The sequence below is a fragment of the Sarcophilus harrisii genome, chromosome 2 (assembly GCF_902635505.1).
Source record: "Sarcophilus harrisii chromosome 2, mSarHar1.11, whole genome shotgun sequence".
In the NCBI taxonomy this organism is placed as follows: Eukaryota; Metazoa; Chordata; class Mammalia; order Dasyuromorphia; family Dasyuridae; genus Sarcophilus; species Sarcophilus harrisii.
In genome coordinates, this window is record NC_045427.1 from 471664782 (window position 1) to 471691431 (window position 26650).

Genomic DNA, 26650 nt, shown 5'->3' on the forward strand with positions numbered 1-26650 from the left:
GGACCACTTAGGTTATGTTAGGTCGCGGACCTGGAGTCAGGAAAACTCATCTTAGTGAATTCAGTTCTGGCCTCAGACACTTAACTACTTGAGTGAACCCTAGGCAAGTCACATAACTCTGTTTCCTTCAATTCCTCATTGGTCATATGAGCTGGAGAAAAAAAATGACAAACCACACCAATATCTGCCAAGAAAACCCCAAATGGAGTAATGAAAAGTTAAACGTGACTAAAAAAATGACTCAACAACAACAAAGTAGAAAACAATTTTTCTATAAGAGAAATAAGTTTCTACATCTTAAAGCTACAAAAGATTCCAAAAGGCTCTAAAAAAGTCCAAAGCTTCCTTCACATGTGATCCAGCTCTGGCATAGGATTCCAAAGAATTTACTCTGATATTTAGCATCTGTGTGATTTTAGAGAAATCATTTCTCCTTCTCTGGTCCTCAATTTTTACATTTACAAGATGAATAGCTTGTACTAAAAGACTCTATGTTTACTATTCTATAATTTGGTATTATTACAACTATAAAAATTACTCATAGCATTTAATAGACTAAAATTTTAATTTTAAAATTATCAAAGACAATCTGATACTAAAATTTAAGCAATCATTAAAGTTTTAAAATTTATAAAAATTATAAAAAATATAATTATTCCTCTTCCAACAAAGTTCTTACCTGATAACATGCTGAGTAGTGTTCACTCTTACTCTTTCTTTTACAGGATTTGGTTTCTCAATTCCAAAAGGCAGGAGGAACTCAGCTAAGTGTGCTCTATGACCTACAGCATTTCATTTATCATCCCTTCCTTCTGGATACCAGTTTTATTTATTTTTAATAGTTTTGGTTCATTTCTTCATCATTTGGTCTAGCAAATAGCACACATATGTTAACCTAGGAACTGTCAATAGTTCACACTATTCATCCTTATGCCCCAACCCTGCTGTGGTGATAACTTGGAATTCATAGCTCAAGTTTTCATTCTAAAGCATTAAGCTCAATTCTTGGTATTAAATATTCAGAAACTGGATTAAAGATTCAATTTTAGCATGTGTGTTCCTATAGGCAGATAATGGTCTTTTCATTTTAGACCTACTGGTTATTATAAATTCATTTTTAAGCTGAACTACATTAATATTCCTTGAGGCTCTTCAAACACTACACTAAAAGTCAAGTTTCTAAGTCAAGTGCTACTGTGATTTCAGGAAAAGATTTCTACAAAACCATCAGGACAGTTAGCCCTCAGAACCTTAAATGCAAAGCTCACTTTTCCAACCAATTCAGGGAAGCAAAAACGAGGTTGTTCAATTGTTTCAGTCATGCTTGATTCTTCATGACCCCATTTGGGATTTCCTTGGCAAAGGTACTGGAGTGATTTGTTATTTCCTTCTACAACTCATTTTATAGGCGAAGAAACTGAGGCAGACAGGATAAAGCAACTTGCCCAGGATTACACAGCTATTATTTGAGGTCAGATGTGAACTGCATCTCCTGTGTCAGAGCCAGGATGGTTAGTGATTTTGCCAATGCTGATATTCCCTTCAATGAGGCAGATCTCAATCGCTCCATTTCTTAGTAAAAGTCAATGAGCATTTAGTAAGTAGTTGTTAAATGCTTAGCACTGGGCCAAGTTCTAGGGATACAAACAAAAACAAAAACAAACACAGGCCCTGTCCTTGAGGAAATTACCTTTTAATGATAGAGACAACATTTTTATAAATAAGCATGTACAACCCATACAGAGTAATAACAATATCTAACATTTATATAGTGCTTTACAAATATTATCTCATTCAATTCCTATAGCAACACTGTGAAGTAGATGTCATTATCATTCCCATTTTATAGATGAGGAAACTAAGATTGAGAAAAGATTCTGCCCAGAGTTACAAAACTCAGTGAGTCCAGATTAGAAAACTTGAATTCTTCCTGATTGCAAGTCCAATGTGTTATCCATTATGACTCCTAACTGCTTCAAAAGATGTAATTCAAAGGAGGAGGACATTGGCAGCTGGGTAGATCGGGAATGTGCTCTTGTAAAGGGTAGTATTTGAGCTGAATTTTAAAGAAAACAAAAGATTGACAATAAGAGAAAGCTAGGCAAATGGACGGTATGCTGGACCTGGAGTCTGGAAGAACTGAGCCCCCACCTGGCTTCAGGACTTACTAGCTATGTGATGGTCCCATGACATTAACCCCTGCTTCCTTAAGTCTAAAAGGAGATAACAGCTTTGACCTTGCAGGGTGATTGTGAGATTAAATGAAATAATATTTTTGACATACTTATCACGGCACCTGGCATTTAGTAGGTGCAATATAAATGCTTATTCTCCTCCTCCCTTATAGATATGGGCAATTACAATATATCAAGAGCTAGAATCTGGAAATGGAAGTTCTTGTATAAAAATCAGCAAATAGGCCAATAAAGTTCGACCATAGAGCACAGAGAGGGAAGTTATAATTAAAAGCCTGGAAAGAAGGAAAGAGTAAAGCTATGAAGAATTTTAAATGAATGGATTTTATATTTTATACGAGGTAATAGGGAGCTTTTGGAATTTTTTGAGCACAAGGGGTGTAACATGACATGTATTTTAGGAAAATTGCTTTAATGGCTGAGTGGAGAGAGAAGAGACCTGAGACAGGAAAATCAAATGACAGACAGTCTTTGCAAGTTGCCGTGGCCAAAACTGTACCAGCCATTAGTGAACTGGGTAAAACAATCTCTCTCCATTTTAGATAGGTAGGCTGTTTCTCTAGCAAAAACATGAGAAGCCTACTTTGTGGATTCTACTTCAATAACAATTGATGTTTACATTATACTTTAAAGTTTACAAGGATTTTAAAAGTGTTTTCTCTTATGAGATTAACACTACAAAGATTATACCCATTTTAGTGAAGAAGAAACTAAGAAGTTAAGTGACTTATCTATTGTCATACAACCAATAATTATCAGAACTAATATTTGAATCCAGTGTTAATTCTGGCATGTCGCATTGCCTTTAAGGAGTCATACTCCCACGGGGCAAAAATGCTTCTTTTGACCACATGTTGGACCACTCAGTTCTTTTGAATTTAAGAATTGAACTAAATGTCCTCTGAGGTAACTTCTGTGACCTGATGATTTTGGGGCCTGCTATATTCTACTTCTGTGATTTTGGCCCTGTCAAAAATTTCATAGAGTCTTGATTTCCCCTCCCTATAAGTTATAGTTGGATTGAATGATCTCCAAATTCCCTTTAAGATAGAAATTCTATGGTCCTAAGTCTGTTAAATGGAACTGAATTTAAAGGACTCCCACAAATTCTGCAGAAAGACTATTGAAGTCACATTTTAGATGTTGAGGCAAAATTGTATACATAAAACCTTCTCCCTGTTTCTTTTAATTTAAATGGAATAAGAGTCCCTTCACTGCTACTGCAGAATCAATAAATTAAAGTAGAAAGGGTTTGGGAGTGGGACTCTTCAACAATGGCATCAGGGTAAACAGCGGGATTGCTTAACTATTAGCTGTGGTCTCAGAGTGGAGAGTGCCTCTCCTTTGCTGACCTATGTGACACTGGTGATTTATGGTACCTCTTTTGTACTCATACTATACAGGCATTATTACCACTCAAGAACAGAGGCTGCTAGCAAGCAATCCTTTTGTCTTTAAAGAACCATGAGAAATTATGGAAACTCCAGAAAAATGAATCAAACCCCAACCTAGAATGAACTCTGCCAACCTGCTACCCAACCCATAATCCTCAATGGAAGATAGGTTTCTTGAAGGCAAGAAATCTCTTGTTTTTGTCTTTGCATGCTCATATTCTATACAGTTCCTACCACATAGTAGATACTGGACAAGTGTCTGGTGATTTGAATTGAACTAAATTCAACTTCAATATTTGTTTTTTAATTGAATTTATTTTAAGCACTGTTTTAAAAATAGATACATTTAGATTATGGGTATATATGTATATATTCATACAAACATTTCTGTGCATACAAACATACTTTTTTTCCTTTCATGAAAAGGCATTCAATAATTTCAACCATATTTATTACTTCTTCTTTATATTTTAAATTTACTTTAATCAAATTGATTTTCCCTTTTGGCCCTAATCTTTAAATTTAGGTACCATTTAAAGTTCTGCATGTCCATAGATTCTTAATCTCATCATCCATGTGACAGACCAAACGTATGAAGAATATTAATTGAAAAGATTACAAAATATTTTGGATGGAACAAACTATTGAAGTTGTCCATTTTATGTAACTGAAATAGACAATACAGATGGAGAATGAGTTTGACCCAGAATTGGGTCCTGGAAGTGGAAAATGGGCTGGATTGCCTTGGGCAAATTGTACTTTTTCTTTAGTAACTCTAAGCTTCTAATGAAAGTAAAGACCTTTCTTAATATGATTTATCCCCTTCAATGTTTCTATGTGCCACTAAGACACTGAAACTGACCATTTCTGACAAAAAAAAGCACATATCACAGAAAAGACTATGGAGAAATATAAACAGTATATAACCAATGAGGAAGTCCAAAAAGAACATATTTTTTAAAAAAAATCTCATCAAAAAAATATATGAGAAAAAGATAAGATAGGCTTGTCACATATCAAAGCTCAAGGGTCACAGGTGGATGGCCAAAGTGTTACATTGATATCCTTGCAATGTTAAAAGAAATTGAGGAAGGTCTTTAGCATGTGGAATGGATTCTTGTGGCAGATTTATGGGAGAAAATGGGCTAGAATTCTTCAAGATAGACAACCATGGATGAACTGGGATGTACAGAATTTCCCAATAGTTGAGGTTTTAGAGTAATTTTGTCATTTGAGTATGTCTATAGATAAGGGGAATACTGATACTATCCAGCAGTAGGCTCACATTTAATATTTTCTTAAAGAAAATATCAAAAATAAGTGTCTGAAGCTAATTTCAAGTATTTGAAGCTCAAACCTTCTTTTTTAAAATTACATAATTTTTTGACATAAACTAATGAAAACCATCATATTTATGCCATTGATCTTTCCTACAGAATGGTTGGAATAATGGAACAATGGGCACAATTCTCCTCTCTTCTCTACTCCATATGGTTGTTGTCCTTCAATCTCAGAGAACCAAAATGACATTTCTATGTGAGAATCAAGTTACAGTGTGTCCAATTTGGCTAATCAGACCAAAATGAGCTCGGAATGCTCTATTACAGGTCAGGCACAAATAGTCCATGTGAACATTTAAGATGGATTCTCTCAATTTGTACATCTCACATCTCTTCTGAGCTAATTCAATTCTGCTTTGGTCACAGGGCACAGCACCTTATTTGATGAGCACATCCTGCTGGGTGGTCCTGTGCCAGTGTCTCCCATATCATGCCATCAAGCCAAAGTTCTTCAGAGAGAACTTGAGAATGTCCTTTTATTGCTTTTTCTGACCACCATGTGAATACTTGCTTTGTGTAAATTCTCCATAAAATATCTTAGTATCTTAGGCAAACCTACGTTTGACATTTGAACAACATGATCAGCCCGTCAGCGTTTCCCTCTCTACAGTATTCCATACACAATTTTTGTGGAAACTTCTAAAGTTAGAAATAAATCCTCTTCTCTCCACCAAAAGGTAAAGAGTGAATCACTCCCAGGGGCTGAATTCTTCCTGGACTTGATTCTTAACTGAATGGATAGATCCTGCCTACTCTGTTATAGTGCAAAAAGGTAATAATATAGAGCAAGTTATATTTTTAGCGCTTACACACACACACACACACACACACACACATACACAATACATACATGTGTTAAATTTGTTCTCTAACTCTTATTTTCTATAATCACATCCTGGTGGGTGTAGGGGGAAGTCACAAACCTTTTCCCTGCTCCTGTCTTAATCTTATTAGAGTTAGAAAGAACTTTATAGATCCAGAGGTATTAAATTTAGTATTTTCTGGCTGTAAACCTCTCAAGGGTAACCCAAATCAGATTAAAACATAATTGAGAAATATTTAACAAAATAAATAAAAATATATCACAACATAAATAATATTAAGTTGTGGTTTTCTAAGTCAAAAAAAGTATTTGAATTTGAAATCACTGACCCAAGACTCTAATTATTACAATTAAAATTCACAAAGGTTGATAGATTGTCTTAGATCATTCAGGCAGTGATAAATAACAAGGTTAGGTTTTAGACCAGATTCTCTAACCCTAAATCTATTGTTCTTACAGGGTTTCTTACTACCTTTGGGTTGTCTTTTTTGTGGTTTCAATAAACAAAGCAGAATTTTCCTGATGCCAAGTGTATCTAAAAACAAGGCCATAGGATTGTTGAGTTTGAAGACTGTGTCTTATTTATTTTTATTTGAATCCTCACTCTCTTCCTACCCATGTAGCCAACTAGTGATGACATGAAGAAAATGGAGAAGTACCAGATGAAAAACCCCAATGTTATATACTAGTGCCATCTAGAGAACCAGACTGAGTGCCTCCAGCATGATGGGTAGATTGTCTGTAGGGAATTTATTGATAGGAAGACATGAACAAAAAATTGTACAGGTATGATCAACACCAGTGAAAGTGTTCCCCATGGATGAAAGTCATTGCAGGTTCTTTCCCCTAACTCTAGAATTTTGCATGGTTCATTGCATATAGCAGGTGTTTAATACATATCTGAATAATGAATGCATTAGTTAAAATAGCAGATTATCTACTTAAAAGCTGCTTTAAGGTACCCAGGTGGCTTACATCCTAAACTTCCATTCTGCATTAAAGACTAAAACTTTTTTTAAGACCCTGAAAAGCAGCCTGAATGAAATCAGGTAAAAGTGAAATGTTCCCCACACCAGTGGGTATCACTAACAGCAGGTTTCACTTACAGGCAATATCACTTTACAGCTTTTGACAAACTTCAAAGCAAATGCTGGAACGCTCTTCATTCTGCATGTCTGTTTCAAATCAGTCACAATTCTATCACAGTTTTGCTGCCCTCTCAATATATCTCATAAATTTTGGTAACTAGAATGTATGCTTAGTGTATGTGGGTTAAATTAAGAGCCGTCTAGAAGTCATCACATAAGAACTGTTCCCATGAACTCACCTCTTCATGGATGTGAAATGTTTTCACATATCTGTTTGCAGTTATTAGGCTATGTTTATGTGTCTTGCCAAGATAGATGAGGGTGGGGGTAGAGAAGGGGTGTCAAGGTGAATTAGCTTAGCTACTGAAGATTTGGAGCTTTAAAGAATCACTATAGGTAATTCCAATTGGATTAACCATTTTGAAAAAGGTATCATCAACACATAGAAAATATGCTAATTTAGCTGTGAATATTCACATTAAAAAAAAAGGAAATAAAGTTACTGTTAAAAAAAATCAAACATTGTTCTGCTCATACATAAATTCCGCCAGATCAGTTGCCTGTGAGCAATTTAGCAATGCCTTTCTATATGTTGAGGAATGAAACACTAAATGCCCAATAAAAACATCTTCCTGTGTCAGGCTGATCAATGAAAACAAGTTATTTGGTGGCCTTAGAGTTAATATTCTCCTAGTGTTTTACTCTGGAGCAAAAATCCATGGGTCTCAAGAAATATCTTTCCCAATGGGGAAAAGACTAAAAAGTGAAAGGATAAAAATGAGTCTCTCTAGGAAACATCATGTCCGAAGAAAAATGTAAATGAATCATATGAAAAATACAGTATATGGAACTAAGCTATTCACTAAAATGTAGATGTAGATGTAGAATTTATCATCTGAAAGGAAGCATGAAAGGATGAATTGAGTTAATTGGTTAATATAGATTCCACACTCTAAATGAAAAATCTTAGAAGACCCTCATTGATCCCTCCCTTCAATACTGGTAAACAAAGATACACAACATAGCAATATATTATTTATCTTACATTATTGGGAAATGAAATGTCCTATATAAACAAACTTTCCAGATAACTGAAGTTTGTTCCACTAAATAGGTTAAGAAAAAAATCCGCTTTGATGAGAATTTCCTTAAAATGGATGACCCATTTCCTCTGCTTTCTCTAATATAACTTATTGAATGACATTTAATTGTTTCTTGACAACACAGAATCATCATTATAAACAGTAATGATCATACTTCACTAACTTTATGGTCCCAATGACACTACTACTTGTATTATACTAGTACTGATATGTCAAAGAAAACACCAAAAAAGGAAGAATATGGAATGGGTCATGGTTACCAGAGGAAATTAATTGAGGAGACATCAGTCACCACAGTAAAATGCAACAGTTGTGTCCATAGTCCTACATCATAAGGCTGTTCTAAGACCAGAGAGAAAAAATACAAAGTATTTAAATTTAAAAGCTTGACACAAAATCACTTATTATTATTATCATTACAGATGTGAAAAGGAAATGTTCTCCTAGGGAATGACATCCCCACAAGCCTGTTGCTTTGCAACAAGTGATGCTGCTAACGCAATGTGAATTCTGATGGAATGATTACAGCATCCCTGATGGAAAACTGGTCAGAAACAAATACCCAAGGGATGGAGCCTGGGCAGTGTGGAGCAAGAACCAGAAGAAAGGAAGAAATGGATGTGGGAGGAGGACAGATACATTTAACTCCTATCACTACTAACAGGAAGCTTTTTTTCTTTCCTTCCATTTCCTATATTGAAGCAACAGTTTCAGATGTCCTACAAATCCCTGAAAAATCCATCCTGAAAAAAAATATGACTTTAGGACTTCAGTACTTTGCAAAGTCTGTGCTGAAGTGAAACAGTTTTTAAATCTCAAGACTCCTGGGATCATTAAAGATTGAAAACCAGAACCAATCTTAAAGGGCATCTAGTCCAACCCCTCCTTATGATAGGTAGGGTCCCTGACATCCAGAGGTGACAGCAGCTTAGGAAAACTGTTGAGCTAGGATTCAAAATTGTACTCTGGCTTCAATTTTCTTTCTTTTGTGTTAGGCTGCTCTCAAAAATGCATGCTGGTTCATTTGCCAGACAAGTTGCTACCACCCTTTCGACCTCCACTAAGTTGCTAGAGTGAGAGCAGACAACAAACCTGTATTTCCTGTTCTTTAACTTCTCTTTTCCAGTGCTGCGGGAATGAGAGCTCACAAAACTCACAACCTATATTTCCTGGAAGTTTGGGAGGTTGGGAAATGACTGGTGAGGGTCTTCATTGCTTTGTTTTTTAACTCTTGATGCCTTTTTTCATACCATATGATTAATTCTGATTAGTTGTGAGGTTCAAAGGAAAAAAGTTAAGGCTTGTGAACTATGATCAAATAATTGATGAGCCTGACCAGCATGTAAGAGGCTCAGACTCAGAAAAGTAGAAAGTGGTTATTGGTCAGATATAATAAAAAAATAGCAATCATATTGTGGATTATATAAATATAAGGGAAATTGACTCAGGTGTTAAAGAAATGTGTTTGGTTTTCCATATGCTGATTTTGAGATCAAAGTGGATATAAATATGTTGAAGGCATTTATAAATATGGATGTAGATAGACATAGAAACATAGATACAGACATAGAACATAGGTCAAAATGGACATAAATATGTCGAAGGCATTTATAAATATAGATGTAGATAGATATATATACAGATATAGACACAAAACTGTTTAAGTTAGAGGTAACCATAACTTTGGTAATCACCAGTTTATTTTTTTTTTTATTATTTTTTTTTTCTATGTTCAGGTACATTTTATTTATTTATTTATTTATTTTTTAAAATTTAATAGCCTTTTATTTACAGGATATATACATGGGTAACTTTACAGGATTAACAATTGCCAAACCTCTTGTTCCAATTTTTCACCTCTTACCCCCCCCACCCCCTCCCCTAGATGGCAGGATGACCAGTAGATGTTAAATATATTAAAATATAACTTAGATACACAATAAGTATACATGACCAAAACATTATTTTGCTGTACAAAAAGAATCAGACTCTGAATTATTGTACAATTAGCTTGTGAAGGAAATAAAAAATGCATGTGTGCATAAATATAGGGATTGGGAATTCAATGTAATGGTTTTTAGTCATCTCCCAGAGTTATTTTTCTGGGCATAGCTAGTTCAGTTCATTACTGCTCCATTAGAAATGATTTGGTTGATCTCGTTGCTGAGGATGGCCTGATCCATCAGAACTGGTCATCATCTAGTATTGTTGTTGAAGTATATAATGATCTCCTGGTCCTGCTCATTTCACTCAGCATCAGTTCATGTAAGTCTCTCCAGGCCTTTCTGAAATCATCCTGTTGGTCATTTCTTACAGAACAGTAATATTCCATAATTTTCATATACCACAATTTATTCAGCCATTCTCCAACTGATGGACATCTATTCAGTTTCCAGTTTCTAGCCACTACAAAAAGGGCTGCCACAAACATTCGTGCACATACAGGTCCCTTTCCCTTCTTTATAATCTCTTTGGGATATAATCCCAGTAGTAACACTGCTGGAGGTAATCACCAGTTTAAAAAGAAAGGACAAGTCCTAAACACAACCTTCAATGGAGGTTGTAATCAAAGTAATAGAGAGAGGAAATTCAATTATGTTGATATTTCCATCCATTTTATTATTTATTACATTGGTTTTGTTACTCAAAAATGAAAAGTAATGGCCTCAAATATTTCATGTCATATAAAATGCAAATTAACAAAAGAATTCTAATTATTTTTTCTTAATGTTGAATGTAGCATCTCATAACACAAGAATCACTGACTTCACATTTTTTCCACCTGGCAGCTAGATTTAAAAACCCATTGTTACCCCTTGCTCCCCGCAACACTAACACCTTTTTATTTAGAATTGTAATCAAATCATCATGATCATTGCCTCTAGAAAGGGAATATTAATGGATTGCTTTATTATTTCATTCAAACTTTATAATTTTTTTTTCATAGCCATAACTCTCCATCCTGGCCAAGAATATTCTGTTTATATTGTTTCTCTTGTTAGAAGTAAGCTCCTTGAGGGCAGGGCTGATGTCACTTTTATATCTGTGTTCCCAATACTTGGCACATAGAAAGTGCTTACTTAATAATTCATTCATTACTTAGGCAACCAATAAAATTTAACTTATTTCTTTATCTCTGAGAATATACCCTTATTTAAAATAAAAAATCCTCAAGTATTAGTCTTGAATATAAATTAGACAAACAAAAGAATTAAAATAACATCCCTAACTGTGTAATAAGTTGATGAATAGGATATTCATGTGCTTTATGAACTGAAGCTAAAGAATAAACACCTCCACAATTAGACCTACATTTTGCACATGAAGCTATCTGCAAATAGATCCCAGTATTACAATTCACTGAATAGAACTTGGGCTTTTCAGCCATAAAAATGCTACTTGGGGAGCTGAAGGATTCACCAATATAAAGAAATGACAAACACCTGAGCAGGTCTGATATATATTCCATTCAACAGAGGGCAGCGGAATACATACATGAACCATTCATCATGTTGCTAAAATTAGATCCTGCTTAGAAGGAATGATATATCACTGATTACATAATAAAGATAGCTATATTTCTCGTGAGAAACAGAAGGGAGAGATATATTTAGATATGGGGCAAATATATCCTGGATATGACAAATGGATTCATTAAGTATTTAATCTTTATACCATTCCTGTGAAATAAATGCACACATACATCACACGTGTTTTAAAGTCACTTGATAATTAATATTGTTATACATGAGAAAAATCCCGTCTCTCAAATGAGAAGTTGTGTAATGAGTCAGATAAAGAAGACTAGCATATACATGCCTTCCACCTAACTCCTGGAGTCTAGCTAGCAGTTTGGTTCTTTTCAAGTTAAGTGAGTCTTTAGCACAAGGGGCAGGTCCATAGGACTTCCATTTACTCTTTCTTTGGAGTGGTCCAATAGAACCCATTCAAGCAATTTTAATTTTATGTTAGGAAACTAAATAGTATGTTTCTAAAATCTTGGAGTTATATTAGTTGAAAAGATGCCATGTATCAATAGTTTATGTTACTTGACTACAGCTTTCACTCATGTAAGACAAATAAATATTTTCCCTTTGCATCTCATTTATGTCTCCTTCTAAAGGATGCTAACAGCACAGGGACAACTTAAAGGCATAGTCACAGTGGAAATACTTTTAGATATTTTGAGGATGATATTTAAATTAAACCAAACAGACTCTATTCATTTGATTTAAATAAATGCAAAGATTTAACTACTCCAAATGTAATAAATGTCAATTGACATACATCCCTGTGAAGTTTATGAGCACAGTAACCAGAAAAACAATAGCTAGGGGTATGAACAACCTAAAAGTGATGGTAATTGGTCAGAGAAAATCCTAATAGGTCATGGTAGAGAAGATACATGTTTCTTAGACATTTTTCAGAAAGTGTTCTTTTCATCTCTACCTATTTGCATAGGTTCGAAGAAGGGTCAAGGGCCAGAAACAGGTGGTAGTGGTGTTATTTTTCCTATCTGGGAACAAAGCATGAATCAGATGCAGCCCTTCAATGTTTCTTGGGGTTGAGCTGCAAGTAGCTAAGGGAATTTTCTGTAATTGGGACAAATAAGAAGAGGGGATAAGTGTGGGAGAGGTTCCCTTCCTACAAAGCCTTGGGTTACAGAAAGTGCTTTTGATTTCTCTTCCCCCATCTGCCAACCAGAAGCTACACCTTCATGCTTTAAGCCAATTTTGCTTACGTAATAATTTTTTGCACAAAATAATTACTGTGGGCAAAACACTGTGCTAGGTAATAAGAACAATATTGAGGTTAACTAAAACATTGTCAATGTCTTGAAAAAATTTAGAATCTAGCAGGATAAGATAAAAGGATAGTAGCAATGTATGATCGTGTAAAAGTGCCTCAAAAAGGTACAAAGCTAAATATTATTTGAAGTCCAAAAGGTAAGCTCATTACTGACAAAAGGAGGTGACACTAGGGTTCAAATTGAAAGCATAGACGCAAATGGAACTTTCCTTAAATAATCAGTAGTAGCTATTTAAATCTATCAACAAGCATTATTTATAATAGGAATATGCTAGAAGCCCTCCCAATAAGATCAGGGATGACGCAAAGATGCCCATTATTTCTGGAATTGTTCATTACTGTCCTAGGAATCTTGCTGGCTTTAACAATAAAAGAAGAAAAAGACGCTGAAGAAATTAGAATAGACAAAAAGAAAACAAAGCTATCAGTCTTTATAGACAATATGTTGGTATACCTTAGATGATTAATATATTTAGAGAATCCACTAAAAAACCAAGTTGAAACAATTAATAATAACATTAGCAAAGTTGCAGGACATATAGTAAACTTACATGAATTATCAGCATTTCTACATGTTATCAACAAAGTCCAGTAGGAAATGATAGAAATAAAAATTCCACTTAAGAAACTTCTGACAATATAAAATATTTGGACCTCTACTTGCCAAGACAAAATAAGGGATTACAAAATACTTTTAATATAAATAAAGTCACATCTTAAACAATTGGAAAAATATTAATTGCTCATGAATAAGCCAAATCAATATGATAAAAACAATAATTTTAAATTAATTTACTTATTCAGTGCTGTACCAAACCACCAAAAATTATTTTATAGAGCTAAAAAAAATAGTAAAAAACATTTATCTAGACAGAACAAAAGGTCAAACTATAAAGAAAACCAATGAAAGAAAATGTGAAAGATTATGATTTAGCAGTATCAAATCTCAAACTGTAATAGAAAGTGGTAATCATCAAAAACAATGTTGTACTAATTAAGGAATAAATTAGTGATTATGTGCAATAGAATAGGTAAACAATACACAATAGTAAATGACCATAATAATCTAACGTTCAAATAAACTAAAAAATTCAGGTTTGGGGGACAAGAGCTTACTATCTGATAAAAATTTCTGGAAAAACCAGAAAGTAGTTTAGCAGAAACTAAAGATAGAACAACATCTCACATTGTGTAGCAGGATAAGGTCAAAATGGGCATATGATTCACACATAAAGTGTAAAATTATAAACAAATTAGGAGAGAATGCTAATTAAAATAGCTCTGAAGTACTATCTCACACTCATCAGATTGACTAATGTGACAGAAAAGGAAATTGATAATTGTTGGAAGGGATATGGAAAAATAGGGACAGTAATGCACTTTTTGTGGAGTTGTGAACTAATTCAATTACTCTGGAAAGCAGTTTGAAATTATGTCCAAAGAGCATGCCTACCTTTTGACCCAGCAATACCATTACTATTTCTGTATCCCAAAGAGAAAAAAAAAGGAAAAGGACATATAAGTATAAAAAAGTTTTTGTGATGGCAAAGAATTGAAAATCACCAATTGGGGAATAGCTGAACAAATTGCTGTGTATGAGTGTGCTGGAATACACAAATTGTATTTGTGTAAAAAATGGCAAGTAGGGTGGTTTCAGAAAAATCTGAGAAAACTTATATGAACTGAAGTAAAATGAAGGGAACAGAACCAGGAGAATATTGTAAACCGGGATAGCAATATGGCAGGATAATCAACTGTGAATAATTTAATTATTCTGATTAATACCATGATACAAGACAATTCCAAAGTACTTACAATGAAAGATGCTATCCACCTTCAAAAAGAACTGATGGAGTCTGAATATATAGGTTGAAGCATAATTTTTTCACTTTATTTTTCTTGGGGTTTTTTTGGTGACATAATTAATATGGAAATATGTTTTGCATGATTTAGCATGTATAATTAAAGCCATATTTCTTGCCTTCACAATGGATGGGTTGAGATGAGAGGGAGAGAATTCAGTAGTCAAAATTTTTAAAAAGTTAAAATAAATAACAAATTTAAAAATTATACTAGTTGGTTCTCAAAATGACCCAGAATTAAATGCATATAATGTATCTAATAACTGATATAAGTAGTTTTTAAAAAGCTCTAGGAAGTTCCATTTTAAATATGGTAATAATTAATGTTTTGCTGCAAAATAATGTCTTCCTTAACTCCTGGGCCCAATTCAGTATTTCATGCCTTTAATGTAATGAGTTCCCATGACTTCTGCTCATTTATTGGAAATGTTTAATAAATATCCCCATGGTTTACTTTGCATTTCTATGACTGCCCTTGTTCAGCCACTTAGCATAGAACCTCTTAGTAGTTTTCCCTGTCTTGAATCTTCAATTAATTCTTTAGAATGGCCTAAATAATCTTTCAAAAGGCACAGATCTGCTCATACCATGTTCAAGCTCAAAAGCCTTCAGAATTCCTTGTTGCCTTTAAGATAAAATACTAACTCCTCAGTCTGGTGTTCACAATCTGACTTCAACCTACCTTTCAAGTCTTATTTCACATTATTCCTACCTTTAGACACTCTGTTTTTATACAAACTGATCTATTAGTTATTCTCCCAAATCTACTATGTCAGTTCCATCCTTTATATATTTTCATTAAATTCTTTTAGGCCTTGAATCCACTTCCATCATATTTCTAATTTTCAGAGTCCTTATTCTTCAATGCTCCATTCAAATATCATTTCCTCTGTGATGTTTTCTTTACTCCACCATGTTGTTAATACTTTCTCTTTCTTTAAACTTTTCTAGATGATTTTGGTTAATCTCTTCCTAATATGCTATCTAATTTTAAAATTATTTGCGAACCCTTAGGATGCTTGCTCACAGAGACTGGTTGCCTTTGTTTTTCTATCTCTATTAGTTAGTGGAATGTCTTAATAATGGAATAATGGACATTTCACAAAGGCTGCCACAAAAATCTAGGTCAATGGTGATAACAGCATGAAAAAATGGATGTAAGGGATAGTGTGAAGTTGAATCATTAGATTTGACATCTAATTGGCTATGGAAGGTGAGGGAAGGGAAAAAGTTGACTTGAAGGTTATAAACTACAAGTCCAGAAAGATGGTACAATATATCCCAAAAGGTTGAATATTAGAGGAAATGAATATTTAATAGGAAAAATAAATACAGCTTTGGACATGATGAGATTGATATGCTAAAAGGGGGTTGGATATATAATACTGGCCTTCTTCATAATAGAATTCATGGGATCAGTTGAAATCACCAAGGGAAAGAGTATGGAGAGAAAAGAAAAAGCAAAAGACAAGAGTGTTGGCAGTTACCCAAATGAGCAAGAAATTTGTAGTGATCTACCAATGCCATCTCAGAAGGAATCATCAGGCTGGTAGGATGAGCCTCATAAAAGAACAGCATCATGGAAGCCAAAGGAAAGAAAGCAACCAGAAAGCAGGGAAAAGATAAAAGTCCTGAAAACTACAAAAAGCTCAATGAGGATCAATTTAGAGGAAAGGTTATCAGATTAAAAAGAGATTATTGGTAATGTTAAAGAGATTGGTTTAGTAGAAGGGTGAAACAAGATTGTAAAGGTTGAGAAGGCAGTAGAATATGAGGAAATAGAGTGCAGAATACTCTTTCTAGAGAATTCACTGTGACTGAGAAGAGAAATATAGGATGACAGCTTCAAAATGTGGCTGCATCAAATTAAGGTTCTTTAAGGATGTGGGAGAACCTTGGAATGTTTGTGATCAACAGGGAAAGAATCAATAAATAAGGAAAGATTGAGTAATTTCAACTCCTTCCCATCTGCAATGCCTCCAAAATGATATTCCCTAGTGAAAAAGAAAACAAGTAAACAAAAATACTTCATAGAGTGACCACATCTGCCAATATATACAATATTCACTCCTAGCAGTTTCCCATCTCTAAGCCTGAGGAAGGTGGTATGTTTCATTATCAGTTCTCTGGGGTCATCATTGTTTTTGTTTTTGTTTTTTTCATTACTTAGAATTGGACTTCATTTCCCTTTATAGCCTTGTAATCATTGTGTATATTGTTGTTTTCATATTATTTATTTCTCTCTCTAGTAAATCATTTAAATCTTCCAGTATTTTTTTGAATTCCTGGTATTGCTTCCTTACTATATAATCCTATTCCATTATTGTCACATTCCATAGTTTGTTCAGTATTCCTCTACTGTTGGGTACTTACTGTTTCTAGTACTTTGCTAACACACACAAAAAAGATGCTGAAATAAATGTTTATATAAATTATACCTTTATTTCCATCTTTTATTTCATTGAGGTATATGCTTATAAGTCACTTTTTTTCAAAATTATAATAGAAAAGCAAAATAGTTAAAACACTTGATGTTTCACCAGCAGTGTCATTAGTGCTTATATTATCACAGCTTTCTAAAGAAAATTCTGAATTTTAAAAATACCAAATAAAATCAGCACAAGCCACAAATCTCTTTAAAGTGTGACTTGCTTTTCTTTTCAAGTACATAACTTTATCATGTAATTTTCAAAGTTTACCTCCTTCTTCTTGTTTCCTTCTGATTTTACTTCTCTCCGTGTCTATATTTTAAAAACCAAATTCAGTGATTCTCATTCTCATTCTCTTTCTCTTCTTTCTCCCTCATTCCCTGTCCCCTCTCTTTTTAGTAATCTATAAATTGTCTCCCCTTTCTCTCCTACTTCTCTCAAAATTGGAAAAAGAAAAATAAGAAAACTTGAATAGTCAAACAAAACAAATTCCCACATTAAGCATATCTGAATATACATCATTCTAAACTTTGAATCCATCTCCTCTCTGTCAGAAGCTGGGTAGGATGCTTCATTATCAGTCTTTTTGAATCATAGTTAAGTCATTACATTTAAAAGAGTGCTTAAATTTTTCAAAATCTAACATTATTCCCACTTTTGTCATTTCCCATTTATTTTATATGCCAATTGTTAGATGAAGTTTCAGAGTTGTTTTCATTCAAATTTCTCTTGCTATTAGTGATTTGGAATATATTCTCATGTGGTAATTTATAGCTTGCTATACTTTCTCTTTTTAAAAACTTTTTAAAACTCTGTATTCTAGATATCATATGAGTACTTACTCTTCCCCTTCCTCTTTGATCATTTACATACAGGAAAAAGACTATAATATTACATATGTGTCAATTCTCCATTTATTTTGAGTATCAGAATTCCCTATTTCTTTTTAGTATCAGAAATTTAATAATATTTAGAGCAAATATTCTACCATTTTCCTCCCAAAATTATTTGCATTAATTGTATTTGTTCAAAAGTTTCAATTTTATATAAATCATCTTATCTTTTTTTCCACTGAGGTAATTGGGGTTAAGTAACTTGCCCAAAGTCATATAGTTAGAAAGTGGTAAATGTCTAAGGCCAGATTTGGATTCGGGTCCTCCTGACTTCAAGGCTGGTGCTCTATCTACTATACCACCTAGCTGCTCCAGTCATCTTATTATTTTTATAATTTTATTTTTATTTCTTTTGCTGTTGTTGGTGTTTACATCTGTATCTACAGCAGTTTGTACAGTGCCTAGCACATAGTAAGCATTTAGTGTTTGTTCATTAACTGTTGATGTCATGATCTTTCTATTCTTTGATCAATAATTCTCTCTTTCATCATTATTATGAAAGGTAGCCGATATGATTCTCCTCTAATTTTTTTGGTGTGTGTTTTTTTTTAATCTTCAGTTTGTGTTTTCATTTTGAGCTTACTGTGGTATTACTGTGGTACTGTGGAGAATAATCATCTAAATTTAATTTCTGCCCAACTACTTTCTAATTTTTGGTGCAATTCTTTACAAAAAGGAATTTCCATTTCTTCCTCTCCTTTTTGACATTTGCTTTATGTACTTCAACTTAACTGAAATAAATGATCATGTCAATTAAAGACTTTTAAAAAATTAAATTAAAGAATTGGAAGAGGCCATGAAATCTAACAAATACACAAAAGGAATTTCATTATAATACATCTAACAAGGGTTTGAAGTTTTCCAAGGAGAAGGAAACCACCACCTTTTTATGCTGCCCATTCTATTTCTGGATTGCAGTCACTGTTAGCAAGGTTTTCTTGATATCCATCTATCTAAAATCTGATTAAATTTTTTTTTTTTAATTTCTACCCATTGCTCTTGCTTCTACCTTCTGGAGCCAAATTTCTGAAAGCTAGTTTCTCCTTAAAAATAATTGAAACCACTCTTAAGAAAAAATAACAGGCTTACTTGACTAAAAATTCAGGCTGCCAACATCACTTCCTGGTTGTGTGAGTACAAAACAGCCACAAAGGGGTCCAGATATGTTCTGATACTTGACTGATGGACCCTGACGGTCAACTTAAAGATAAGGAGCTTTGTTTAGCTGAATCAATGTGGGATATCATTAAAATACTTCTATTTTAGTTAAATAAATCTCATTTTGTTAAAGGTTAAATGACCTATGAATGTCTCATTACATTACCCTATTGAACAGAAACTAATAAGGAATGTTATTGAGCCAGGACTAGACCAGGACTTTTAGATACTTGAAGACCTGACTGCACCTTCTTTACCCTCACCAACATCAAGGCTTGTACAAATGAAACATGTCTAGATACTTCAATTGATGTTATCCTGACATGAATTCAAGGCCCTTTAAACATCTTGGTTGCCCTTCTCTGAATACAGCTTAAAAATGTCTTCCATAAACCGCAGCCCCCAGAATTTTGAATACAACACTTGAGAATAAGGTCTGACTAGCACAGGGTAGAATGGAACTATTCCTTCTCTTTCCCAGAAGCTATATCCTTCTTTATGCATCTAAGATTATATTAGTTTTTTTTTTTCAACTATCATATCATAGCTAGTTTCTTTGTTGGTCCCCAATAGGTTTTTCCATTTTTTTTTTATTATCTGTATGTAGGCACATTCTATAGGTATACATACTAACATGAAAGGAAGAGAGCAAAATTAAAATACAAACAGGCAAAAAGAAGACAAAAATATATTTATTTATAGATGATACTGTAATGTATATTATTTGATATAAATATTCATTTACAAAATTGGTACCTAATTCTCTTTTTCTACTTTATCTCTCCCTGGTTTGAATATTAGGATTATATTTATCTCATAAAAAGAGTTTTGCAATTCCTTCTCTTTATCTTTGAAGAATTTTTTTCATAGCATAGATTTTAAATATACTTTAAATTTTTTGATAGAATTTAGTGTAAATTCATTTAGCCTTGGCATTTTTTTTCTTGAGAAATTCATTTATTATTCTTTGATTTCTTTTAATGAATTTGGGTTATTTGAAACCTCTATTGCTTATTTAGATACTTTATATGCTCATCAATTTTCATTGATTTGTTACGAATTTATTTTTATACTTTTTTATTTTTGTTATGTAGTTTTCCTCTATTTTTTGTTCATTTGTTAATGTTTTATTGGCTTTGTAATTTTTTATAAAAAAACTAATATTAATTTTGTTTAAATACTCTATCATCCTTTTTTTTTTCTATTTCACTCCCTGTTTCTTCTCTATTTTTCAATTTTTTAAAGCTTTTTAGGATTGATAATTTATTTTCCATGTTTTTTTCTTAATTATAAACCCAGTTCATTGATACTCTCCTTTTCCATTTTGCTAATATATTTGTTAATGTTAATATGTTCAAGGAGGTTTTTCATTCAGAATTGCTTTATCTCTAATTCACAAGTTTTATTATGTTGTTTTATCATTGTCATATTTAACATAAATATGCTTCTATAGTTTCTTCTTGGTTGATATGTCATTCAGGATATAATTACTTAGTTTGTATTTGGGCTTGTACCTTTTGCTCATATATTCTTCATTCTTTGATAATTTTCTTGCCTCATAATCTACAGATTATGTTTTTCTCTTTTAAAATTTTTTGTGGCTCCTTTATACTCAAAGAAGTGATCTTTTTTTTTTTTTGTAAGAGCATTATAGGATACTGAAAATATCTGTGTTATTCAATATTTCTATTCAGTAATTTTCATAGGTCAGTCAAACTGAATTTACTCAACAATATGTTCAACTTTAGATTTTACTTTTAGTTTTTCTTTCAGTTGGATTTATCAAGATCTGAAGGAGGAACAGTATTTTACTATTGTTGTTTTTTCTGTCAATATATTTTTAACCTTGCTTACCTTAGTTTCTATGCTAAAACAATAACAACATTTTAAAAAGTATTATCCTGTAGCCCAAAGCCTTATAGACAAAAGAAATCAAAGAAGAAAAATAATGTCTAAAATTTTTGTAGAAGCTCTTTTTGTGGTGACTGAGAATTAGAAAATAAGGAGATTTCATAATTGAGAAATCAATGAACAAATTATGATATATGAATAAAGTGAAATATGATTTCACTTTAAAACAAATTAAGGGATAGTTTTAGAGAGATCAATGAAGACTTGTATGAACTGATTCAGAATCAGGAGAACAATATACAGAATGACCTTGCAAAAGTTGTTTTTCATGCTATAGTTCTGAAATGTGCTTAAAAATATTCAGGGTGATTGAAATGGGATTTCTTTCTGTTGATGTTATATGAATTCTCTTTGCCCTCTACTTCCAAAAGTTTTAGGTCATTTTTCTGTATGATTTTTTGAATTATGGTATACAAGCTTTCTTTTTCATAATGGCTTCCTGGAAGACCTTGAATACCTTCAAATATCTCTTTGCATCCTATTGTCAAGTTTAGTATTTCCATTTTTTGCCGAGACTCTTTCTTCCAAATTTAAAAAAATATTTCATTAGTTTAATTCTTCCTTCAATATTTTATTATACATTTGCCTCATAAATTGTATAATTAGGGAGAGCAACTTTGTATTTTGTTCTAATTTGTGTAGTCTCTGTTTAGTTTTGCTTATTTAATTCCTTAAATGAAGTAGTACTAATATTAATTATATCTAGCAATTACATAGTACTTTAATATTTGCAGAGTACTTTACATACATCATATAAATTGATCTTACATTAACCTTATGAAATAGGTGCTATTGTTATTCTCATTTTATAGGTGAAGTATGAGAGATTCAAAAAGTTAAGAAACTTGACCAAGGTCAGACAGTAATTATCTGAGGCAAGATTCCAGTTCCAATCTGTTTGAATCCATCTTCCTATCCTTTTATTTATGCTGCTAATTTGAAATTTGGAGTTGTCTGAGGTGAAGCAGGAGAATTTTAGTTTGTTTTTATTACATGAAATATTATAAAGTAAGCTTTCTAAATACCACAAAGTCAACAACTTTGGAATATAAATTAAAATAATTTATTTGAATTTATAATACTTTGACTTTACAAAATTCTTTCTTTATAACATTCTTGTAAAGTATATAATGAAAGTATTAGTATTTCCATTTTGTGTATGATGAATCTGGACTCAGAGAGATTAAGTGACTTGCCATAGTCACCCAGATTGGAAGCATTGGGAAAGTGTTTCCATTTAAGTGTTCTAGATTATATCAGTGGCCACAATTTAATGCTCAGAATGCTGATATAGATAGTCTGGAAGAAATTGAACAAAACAAGTTAAATGGTGGCAAAGGAGTTAAATATTTAAATTGCAGCCATTAACAACACAAAGCTTGTGTGCTTTACATGACATTTTAAAACAGTGGGTACTTGTTCCTGTCAATAGTCATTCATTCTTGTAAATGACAGAAAATCATCTTTTATTAATCTTCTTTTAAATCTCAGTGTTGTAGTTGTACATACTCTCAGAGGAACAAGGAGAGAACACATTATATAAAATCAAAGGAATAAGTGAAAATGAAAAGAAATGCAACAGTATACTCAAAAGAAAAATCTTTACTCATTTTGTTATATTATTAAGCACTTCATAAGAAAAAAAACTTTACATAGATTTTTAAAAAAAATACAAAATGAAATTTATTCAGTACATTTTTTCCTTCTTATAACAATATCATTTTTTATTTAAAGTGTTTTTTCAGAGTCCAAATGAATACACCTATCTATCTGTAAATACACATATATTTATAGATTATATACAACTATATTCATATATACATATATACTCATATGTACACACATATGTATATAAATACATATATAAATATATTTACACAATGCATATGTGTACATGTGTGTATGTATGTATTTATGTATGTGTGTGTATATATAAACTTAGTTTTTAGGAACAGAAGTTGAACCATGTTATCTTACTGTTATATCACATTATGTTGGCATCTGGCTCTGCATCAGAAAAATCACAAAGGACCCAAATCTTTCTCGGGGTTTAACTGGCCACTGAAGTAATGAAGGCTTCTGGGATAATGCTCAGAAGTGAAAGAGGAGGACATATTTTGAGAATTAGGGGAGAGGAAGAGTCTTCCATTTTGGGAACACATGAGAAGACATTGGTACCTAGTCATTGCCACAACACTTTAATTCAGAGAGATGATGATGACTTAATGGTAGCAAAGAGCACCACAATGTTTAATAGACCCAGCTCAATGAGAATGCCCCCTCTGAGAAATTTTCCCTTCCTTTGCAATCTTACTTTATGAAGAAGATTGCTGAATTAACTACTTTCCCTCTGCAATGTCTAAGCACAAAAGCCATCTTCCCTCCTTGTAATTAGAAGTTGAGTGTTGAGCACAGTATTTTCAAGGGACTATGCAGGTCAGGAGTACCTGCTCCTTTTCCCTATTCTCTCTAGGCTACAGTAGAAGATGCATTTTGCTCCATTCCTCCCTCAGTGGAGAGCATGTGAGCAATAGTTAAACAAAAGTTCTTCCTAGGAACCAGTACAGCTAGCTGGTGACTGCTTCTGAAGCCAGCCAAGGGTGACAAGGAGAAATAAGTAAAAAGCAGCATATACTCCAAGCTGAACCTTCATTCTACTAGATACACTCTCTCAGCATCTGTCTGCCTCTGTCTCTTATTCGCTTTCTATATCTGTCAGGGACAGACTTACTCTTTTTCTCTCTATCTCTCTATAGAATACACTGATATGTGATTCTTATGGGTAGAGAAATAGCAGATATATATTACAGTGGAAAGAACCCTAGATTTGGGTCAGAAGACCTTGTTCAAATTCCAGCTTTGCCATTTATTATATGTGTATTCATTTAGAGTCTGAAAAAAATACTTTAAATTTTTAAAAAAAAACTTATATTGTTAAAAGAAGTAAGATAACATGATTCAACTTCTGTTCCTAAAAAACCAGGTTTATATATACATGCACACATATACATACATATACATATATGTGTTGTATAAATATATGTGTTCACACACATGTATGTGTACATATGAGTATATGTGTTTATATATGTGTGAATATAATTATATATAATCTATAAATATATGTGTATTTATAGATAGCTATATATATTCATTTTGTTCTAAAAATACTTTAAATAAAAAAAATTATATTGTTATAAGAAGGAAATGACAAGTAATTTCCTCATATGAGCTCTATATTCCCAGTTCGTAAAATGAGGGGATGGCATTGGATTATCTATAAAAAATCTTCTAAGCACCAACATTCTGTGATTCTTGGAATAATGAAATCATCCAAGTTGTGACACAATGACACATTGGTTTGGCTGTTGTCTACTCAGCCTTCTAATTTATCATTAAGGTAATTGTCTAAAACGAGGAAAGCATTCATCATGCAATAAGATAAAAATTTCATAGCTGTCCAGTGGCAAAGTAAAAGATAATGCCAATCTATATACACTTGAAATCTTAAATACAAAAAAAAAATGTTGAGACCTATCAATGGGTCTAGTTACATTTCTTATTTTGCATAAGCAGGAACTTTTTCTACACATTCAAAACCAAAAAAAAAATTAGTAAAATTAATTAGGAAAAAAAATCCACTATGTCTCAGTAGGTCACAGCTAACAATACAAACCACAGGCAATCAAAGAGAATACTTTAGCAAGAATTGTCCATCACCTAGCTCATCTGCCTGCATGAACACAACTTGAAGGATGTTGCGGCTCTTTCTGTCATCTTTTCATCTTCATGCTGAGCCCCTTCTCTTCCTCAGAGAAATCATGGATCCAAATAACCACGGTCAAGCAATTTGCTAGAAACAATCTCATCATCTTCTGGAAAACCAATGCTGAATGAAGTCTCAAAGTCTTCTACAAAGGAATATAGTGTTTCTTTGTTGGCGCTACATGCACTGTCAGAGGTTACCTGAGCTTTGTCAGAGGTCTCAGGAAGACAAACTTTGTTCCCTGCAGAACAAAGAATAGATATAAGATGAAAAGGGACTTTCACTAGGACACAGACTCCTTTAGCTTGCTGAGAATTAGATTATCTTATAAGTACAAATTTCTGAAGCTTTCTCATGTTTGGGAACACATTTACTGTTGTTCTAGTTGTTAACAAGAGGCATTTACCAAAACAACAACAAATAATAAATCTATCAGTGTGTTCTTTGGTTTCAAAGAATCAATAAATAGCAAAATCGGGTTGGCGCATTAGAAAAAGCCAGACCTTTGATTTAGAGCTAGAAGAGATCTTAGATACTATTAAATCCAATCCCTTCATTTTATACAGGAGAAACTGAAGTAGAAGGAGGTAAAATGACTTGACAAGGGTCTTCTAGAGAATAGGTATCTGAGGCAGGATTTTGAATATAGATCTTTCCAACTCCAAGTCCACCATTCAGGCAGTAAGTCAAAAATGAGTTCAAATCTTGTCTCTAAATACTCACTATCTATGTTACTTTGTTACCAAGTAATGTTGCCTCTCTGTATTTCAATTCATATTCTATAAAATGAAGAGTTTGTCCAAGATGACTTATATCTCCAAGATGACTTTTGATCTCCCTGGTAGATCAATGATCACAAGTGGACAATGTTAAATGGAAATTATTGTGAAACTATATGTCCCTTTGTCTTAAGCTATTTCTAGACAACTTAAAAGTGGTCTTGTACTTATATGACTTTTATTAAGGTCATGTATGTCCTTTATAAAAGGCATTTCCAGCTATTACAACATTCCTTACAATATAATCTTTTTATATATGTAGAAAAGGCATTTTTGGTGGGCACAAGGAATGATTAAGCAAGAAATCTCAGTCAAGAGTCCTATAGTAAGGAGAGGGGAGAGGAAAGACATACCAAGCTATGCCAGTTGGAACCAAAATTTCAAGTGACAGAGACAAAGCATCATGGATCTAACTACAAGATTTATTAATACTTGCAATTCATTAATGATTTACTTACTCATACAAGGAATCTACAAGACATGTTTCTGCTTCATTGTTATTCTGAGTCCCTACTTCGTCATTTTGGAAAAATTATACAAAACATTATTACTACTCAGGCAACCAACTCCCTTGTAAGCAACAGACTAGGCTTGTGGCTATTAGGTGCTGTTGGTTTTATACTGAGAAAAATGGAAAATAAAGATAGCTGACGTTCCTTACAAATCCTTAAAATCAACAATCTCAGGTACTTTTGAATATACCAATCATGAGTAAGTCAGATAAGGCTAAGAAAAGGTGTATAGAATTCTTTAGAAATCAGGATCTTGAATGTTTATGAATATTTAACTTAAGGCTATTCAGAAGTCACTCCAGCTATTTCTATCTCATGTCTGCTTTGCTCTGGGAAGAGGAGCCTGGTCTAACTAAGTTGTGTCAAAAAGTCAGTATGAAAGGAAGTCATGGTTTCTGAAATATGAATGAATAGCACTTAAAAAGAGAAGCATTTGATAAGTCTTAATAAAACATAAAAGTTTGAAGTAATTTATTATAATTAGTTTCTTTTATTTCCTCCCTGAATACTATTAGTACTTTGGCCTACATACTACCCTTGATAATTCATTTGCTATAATTTACCCTTGGCAATCACCACTCAAGTCTT